Source organism: Microtus oregoni, unplaced genomic scaffold, assembly GCF_018167655.1.
Source record: "Microtus oregoni isolate MIOR12 unplaced genomic scaffold, Mior012 000063F_ref0000156, whole genome shotgun sequence".
NCBI classification, from domain to species: Eukaryota; Metazoa; Chordata; class Mammalia; order Rodentia; family Cricetidae; genus Microtus; species Microtus oregoni.
Window position 1 is genome coordinate 1993083 of NW_024543873.1, and position 7000 is coordinate 2000082.

Here is a 7000-nt window from a genome sequence, read left to right on the forward strand (position 1 = left end):
TGGTGATGAGCTTCCTGCTTTTACTGGCTAAGCCTCACCTGCTGAAGGCTGTATATACTGTGTGAGAAAGTGGATTAAAGGCTTGTCTGCAGAACCTGAATTTGTGCTGTGTGTTAATCCTGCCGTCCCTCGCTCATAAGAACTACAGTTGCGGTGCTGGCATGGCAAAGTTTTTTGTTTGTTTTGTTTTTGTTTGTTTTGGATTTTGGTTTCTTGAGACAGGATTTCTCTGTCGCTTTGGGGCCTGTCCTGGAACTAACTCTTGTAGGCCACCTCCCTAGTGCTGGTAGGAATAAAGGCATGTGCCACCACAGCCCAGTGAGAAAAAGTTTTTAAAAAGTATGTGGGAAGTGTGTGAAATTGATGTAATCAGCAGGAGGTGATGCAATCCTACTATTATTTCTCCTGAGAACTTGGGGCCTGTGGAAATCTAAGCTGAATGCTGGGAGGAAGCTGCTTGTTGGTTCCTGGCTGTTCAGCCCCAAAATAATCACACAGAAACTATATTAATTAAATCACTGTTTTGCCTATAAGCTCTAACTTGTTATTGGCTAACTCTTACATCTTAGTTTAACCCATTTCTAGTAATCTGTGTATTGCCACGAGGCTGTGGCTTACTGGCTAAAGTTTAGGCACTAAAATCAGAACTCTGGCAGTAGTGCCATGGCTTCTCTCTGACTCCGCGTCACAAACCTTCCATTTCAAGGATGGGTATGCCAACATGAAGTACAGATCAGGTACAAGTTAGTGTCTGCACCAACGTTTCTGTCTCTGTGTTATGTACACAGTCCTGGGTTGAAACCATCAGGGTATCAGCTATGAAACCCCCTGCTGAGAGAACTTAACTATTAGGTGAAAATTTGGGCATACAGATAGCAACAAACTGTTGGCATTGTTTCAGTAAACTAAAAAAGAATAAAACGGAACTTGGGACAATAGTCTATCACATTGATGCATAGGCATCCCCAAAATACTGAGAAATAGTCTAAGAAAGTGTGCTTTTAATAATATGTGACATTAAGCTGAATTCCTTTAGAAGGTAAGACAGCTAGAAACATGCCTGATACCTGTGAACATGGACATCACTGTTACGAATATATGTTTTTAAAAGTTTATTCTTGTAATGATACATGTGAGACAGGTATTGATGGCCATGCTGACTAAGCCAGTTAAAAGTTTTAAGTCCAAAATAAAACTAAATCTTAAAAAAACTGATTGTGATAATAATGTGAGCCAGGTGGTGGCAGTGCACGCCTTTTATTCCAGCACTCAGGAGGCAGAGGCAGACAAATCTCTGTGAGTTCAAGGCCATCCTGGTCTACAGAGTGAGTTCCAGGACAGGCTCCAAAGCTATACAGAGGAACCTTGTCTCAGAAAACCAAAAAAAAAAAGTTTTAAATCCTTGCTATTGATGGCCAGACCAAGAATGGGCTTGTACCTCTGAAAATTCTCTTGTTATCCAAGCTCAGGGATGCAGCAATTTTTGAAAAGATTTATTATGTATGCAGTGTTCTGTCTATATGCCAGAAGAGGGCACAAGATCTCATTATCGATGGTCGTGAGCCACCATGTGGTTGTTTGGAACTGAACTCAGGACCTCTGGAAGAGCAACCAGTGCTCTGAACTACTGAGCTATCTCTCCAGCCCCAGGATACAGCATTTTAAAAGGCAGAAACCACAAAGACCATAATATACATCAAAGTTAGCTGAGTTAGTTCATTCCAGCAGAGCATAAGTTATTTTGGACATAATTTGCCAATTTTGGTTAATAACACCAGAACTGTGGTTAAAGCCATGGAAATCTCAAATGTGTTGGCAAGGCAGATATGACCACTGTGGGAAAGGAAGTAGAGGGCCAAAAACTGTCTAAGTAGACAAACTAGAGTCAGAACAGGCAGGTGTTCATTACCTTAGTCATTTCAATTCTTTGCTGTCTTCCCTGAGGCTAGGGAGATTTCTTCCTCTGCTGCTGCTCTTGGCAGTTTGAAGTTCTGTGGAGGCTTTGTTGCTGTGTGCTGAACAATATGTAAACTCGCTGACTCTTGAGAAATAAGATCACCATCAGGATCGGGCCAGCTAGGATACACGCATCTTTGTCTCATGATCTGCCTTTGAAGGACATTGATCGCATTGAGTAGCTATTGGCTTACCATTTCCTATTTAGGTAGTGGCTTCTTAAGTGTTCTGCGGAGACAGTATTTCTGGCAGCTTTCAAGGTCCCCAATTCCAGACTAGATTATTGACTACTGAGTTTCTTATGTTTCCTCAGCCTCACATTTAGTGCTTTATTGTGTCTGATTATGTCATCCTGCTATGACAGGAGCTGAAGGAGCAGATTGCATGTTTCTTGGGGGACACGCTACAGTTAGAGGAGACTCATTTTGGGGGAGGTGTAGTAGGAGCCGCGGGGCTGCTTCCCGCCACCCGGCTAGCTTTTCCTGAAATAATTACATGGAAACTCTATTCTTTTAAACACTGTCTAGCCCATATCTGTCGCCTCTTATTAGCTAATTCTCCAGAGTCTGTGTTGTTGTCTCCGTGCCTCTTTACCCCCCCTGCCCCACAGGAACTGGGGGTCACACAACCGGCAGCAACAACTGGCACCCAGCGTAGATGAACCTTTTCCTTTTGCTTGCCTTTTGGGTTCTCCTAATACTCATTTTGGGCATTTTCTTTCTTGTTTGCTGCTCTCACTGCCATTCCCAGAGTGACTCTCCACCAGCCAGGGTCTTGAGTTTACCCCCTTTGGCTGTTTTCGGTGAGTTGAGCCCTTCTTTTGCTTTCCATTTCCTTGCTTTCCCCTGTTTGTCTTCCTGGTTAGGAACTCTCCATCGTGACAGGGTTGATCCTGGTACCTCCACAGAAGTGCTGATCACCCAGGAGGTAGAACCAATAAACGACCCTCCAACTGGTCCTTTTGCCTGGAGACACTGTGTGAGTGTATGGTTGTGGCTTAACAAATCACACAAGTCCCTCACCACAAGCAGCACTCTCCGTTGGGTCTGCAAACACTACTTTCCCCTTCCCATCTGTCCTTGTCCTTGTCTTCATGCGGACTCCCTCCTTCGAGGACTGAGAGCAACTGATGACTTTTGCCCAGGGCCATTCTCTGGGATTATCTGAAGGTTCTCTTGCTTTAATGGGGAGTTCCGACTGCTCTTCAGAGTGTGGACTTTTGGACCTTTTCTATCCACTTCTCTCCCGTAACATCCGGTTATGTGACCACCAGCTAAGAGCCATCAGGGCGGTGGCCAGTCTCTTAATTCATGGAAAGGCTTTGAATGTTCGACTGTGGTTGAATCCCCTTTCCCTTCTGGGATTGGAACGTTCTGGGATTGGAAGTAGATGACTGCTACTTCCACTAGTTTGGCTGAGATGCAGTTGTTCCTGCTCACCCTGTGTCTTCTGGTCATTTTCTTCTTTGCTGCCCCTCCTCACAGGCTCCTCCTGGGGTGCATCATGATTGGTGTCCTGTCCCCAGAGGATGGGGTCTTCCTTCTCCACCAGTGTTGCCACCACTCCCTCCCCCAAGTTGGTAAGAGGTCTGTGAGTTCCATGTGAGGGCTGCTGCCCTGGATCTTGCCTACTCTTTTTGCCTCTACCTGGTCTCCCACACACAATATGCAGAGCCTGGAGCAGAAGCTGCCTTTTCTGGCCATTTTGCTGAGCTATTCCTACAGTTCAAAGCTGAGGTGGCCTGGGCCTCGGGCTGACTCTCCCTACCTGTCTTGGCCCCATTGAGCCCTGGTGTGGCGATTGCACCACCACATGACTTGTCCCTTGACAGCTGCAGGGTAGGAGGGTCCCTGGCTGTGTTGGGCCCATCTCTATCTTCTGAGGACTTAGCTGGTCCCCCTCCTTCCTCAGTCTCTTCCTCCTCTACAATGTCCTCAAAGTCAAAGCTCAAGAAATGCTTTTCCCTCCATTCAGTGGGTGACTCAGTCAGAGGTTCTGTACCAAGCACCCTGCAGTTGCAAGGAGTCACTGACTCTTCCTCCCCAATTAGGCCTTGGAGACCACATCAGGCCCTCCAGTCCTAGGTAAAAACAGCAGCTCCCACTCCTTGGTTGTGCTGGGACAGTTGGTAGGGTATTGACTAGTGATGGCACGTCCTCTGGGAGAGATGGACTGAGTCATTGAGGGAGAACCTTGAAAGATGGAGCAGGAATGGTACAGAGAGAAGAGCTGCTCAGTTTTATGGGGGCTGAAGAAGCTGCCCCTGACCCAGCAAGAGTGGGTCATGGAGAAAAGGCGGCTGGGCTGACCTCAGGGGGAAGAGGGCATCCTCAGTGACAGAAGTGTCACCTAATGCTCAGAAGTGAAGGAAATGAAAAAGGAAGAAGTTGCTTGGAGTTCTTTATACCACCCAAGGCATCCCAGCCATGACTCAGCATTCCCTGTTCTACTGTCACTGATATCTGCACAGCCACTGCCATAGAGATGCCTAACAGGGAGAATATGCTTGTGATTAAGGTAGAAGGCCCTTCAGAGTATATTCTGGAGACAAATAACTGATGTACTTCATGTAAAGGCCTGAGTATCTGACATCCAGGAGTGCCTAAGCTCAGGCTCTGCCTTGCTATCAACCCCATTCTATGACCCTTCCTGTGGCCCCTGGGACCTCCTCCCTCACAAAGGATAACACAGACAGCCTGGCTGAATCATTCAGAGAGTCTGCCCAGCTAGGATCTGCTGCTGGGACCCAGCAAGAGTAACAAACGCTTGTAGCAGGGAGCTTATAGGGGCCTTTCCAACCAGTCATCAGCATCCTCCCCCCCCCCACCCAGTTCTGCCTCCATTGCTGCTTCCCACTTTGACTCAATGGAACTGCTTCCTCCGAAATTGCCCCCTCACATTTCCATTGAGGAGGAGACCCCAGCAGGGACAGTTTATCCCCTCTCAATCCTCTCCCCTCCCCTCCCCTGGATACTCCAGAAGTAGCTACAGGGTCATTCCTATTCCAGGGGGAATCAGAAGGTGCTGAGGGGGATCAGCCCCTCTCAGGATATCCTTGGTTCCATGGCATGCTCTCTCGACTCAAGGCTGCCCAGGTGGTGCTGGAAGGAGGCACTGGCTCCCTTGGTGTCTTCCTAATATGTCACAGTGAGACAAGATGTGATGAATATGTCCTCACTTTCAACGCCCAGGGCAAGGCCAAGCACCTGTGTTTGTTACAATATGAATGAATGAGGAGGGTCAGTGCCAGATCCAATATCTGTGGTTCTAGTCCATTTTCGATAAGCTTGAGTGCTTCTGAGTGCATCCCATTCCTGTGGAGTCTGGAGGCCCCAGCAATGTTGTCCTTGTCATCTATGAGCTCTCCCAGTGGCAGCAGGGCCAGGAACAGGCTGGGAGCCATGCAGGGGCATGCAAGGGTGACAGATAATCCCTGATTCTTGTTACTTTAAGCAAGTACTCAGACAATGGCCCATGCAGCTTCAAACCGATGACAATTGGTACTCCATGTTAAAGGCTATTCTTGACCCCTCAGTTTTCCTCCAATGGGTCTGATGCAGCAGAGACCCAAGCCCATACAAATTTGAAATTTGTACTTAATGTCACCTTTGACATGCTTACTGGCAGTGGACAATACACTGACCCTGCCTCACAATCCATGATTGGCTTACATCTCTATTTCCAATAAGTGTCTGACCTAGCCTTCAAGGCCCTCAAACTTTGTACACCCGAGGACTGAGGAGGAGAGTCATCTGTCTATGTGTTACTTTCATTGCTTAATAAAGAAACTGCCTTGGCCCTTTGATAGGACAGAAAATTAGGTAGGCAGGGAAGACAGAACAGAATGCTGGGAGAAAGAAGGCAGTGAGACAGACGCTATAGCTCTCCTCTCCAAGATGGACGCAGGTTAAGATCCTTCCTGGTAAGCCATCCCCTCATGGTGCTGCCCAGATTATTAGAAATGGGTTAATCAAGATGTGAGAATTAGCCATTAAGAGGCTAGAGCTAATGGGCCAAGCAGTGTTTAAAAGAATACAGTGGCCTCCCTGCCCAGCCTGCTAGGACGCTGGGACCGAATCCGAACCGGGAGGACAAAGGGGTGGCCGGTAGCTCCTTTGTTCCCATAGCCTGCCCGCAGCGAGCGGGGTGGGCCCTTTGTTCGCGAGCTAACCAAGAAGCGCGGAGTTTCGATCTGGGCACCTCTGGGCACCGAGTGAAACATCATTGTGGAGAAACATCTCTGGGGAGTGACATCACTGGGAAGGTACATCAGTGGGCAAGAAGACCTGATCCTGTAAAAGAAGATCCAAAGGGGAGTATTGGGAGGAAGAGATGGGCAGATGCCAATGCAGGAATTCTCCCAACAATCTGAAAAACAACACGAAACCACCAGAAGCCAGTGACCCCACAACAGGAGGACATGAACACCTTAATCAAGAAGAAGTAGAAAAAACGGACTTCATGAAAGTGATTGACACCCTTAAACAGCATATAAAAAATGCCCTTATAGAAATGGATGAGAAGTATAATAGAAAGTTCGAGGAATTGAGTAAATCAGTGAATGATACCCTAGGAAACCAAGGAAAAACAATCAAGCAGATAATGGAAACAGTTCATGACTTGAAAACTGAAATGGAGGCAAAGAAGAAAACACAAACAGAGGGCCGACTGGACATGGAAAATCTAGGTAAACGAATAGAGACTACAGAATCAAGTATAACCAGCAGAATACAAGAGATAGAAGAAAGAATCTCAGATTCTGAGGATAACATAGAGAAAATAAACACTCTGATCAAAGAAAACAGCAAGTCCAACAAACTCTCATCACAAAACATTCAGGAAATATGGGACACAATAAAAAGACCAAACCTAAGAATAATTGGAGTAGAAGAAGGAGAAGAAATGCAGCTCAACGGTACAGAAAATATACTTAATAAAATTATGGAAGAAAACTTTCCCAACCTGAAGACAGATGTACCTATGAAGGTTCAAGAAGCATACAGAACACCAAAGAGGCTGGATCAAAAGAAAACATCCCCTCGCC

General features: G+C 46.7%; 1 pseudogene; it reads left to right on the forward strand.

Annotated features, from left to right (window-relative positions):
* The first annotated feature begins 3459 nt into the window (after nt 1-3459).
* Nucleotides 3460-5386, forward strand: LOC121439867 (annotated as a pseudogene).
* Nucleotides 5387-7000: the final 1614 nt, after the last annotated feature.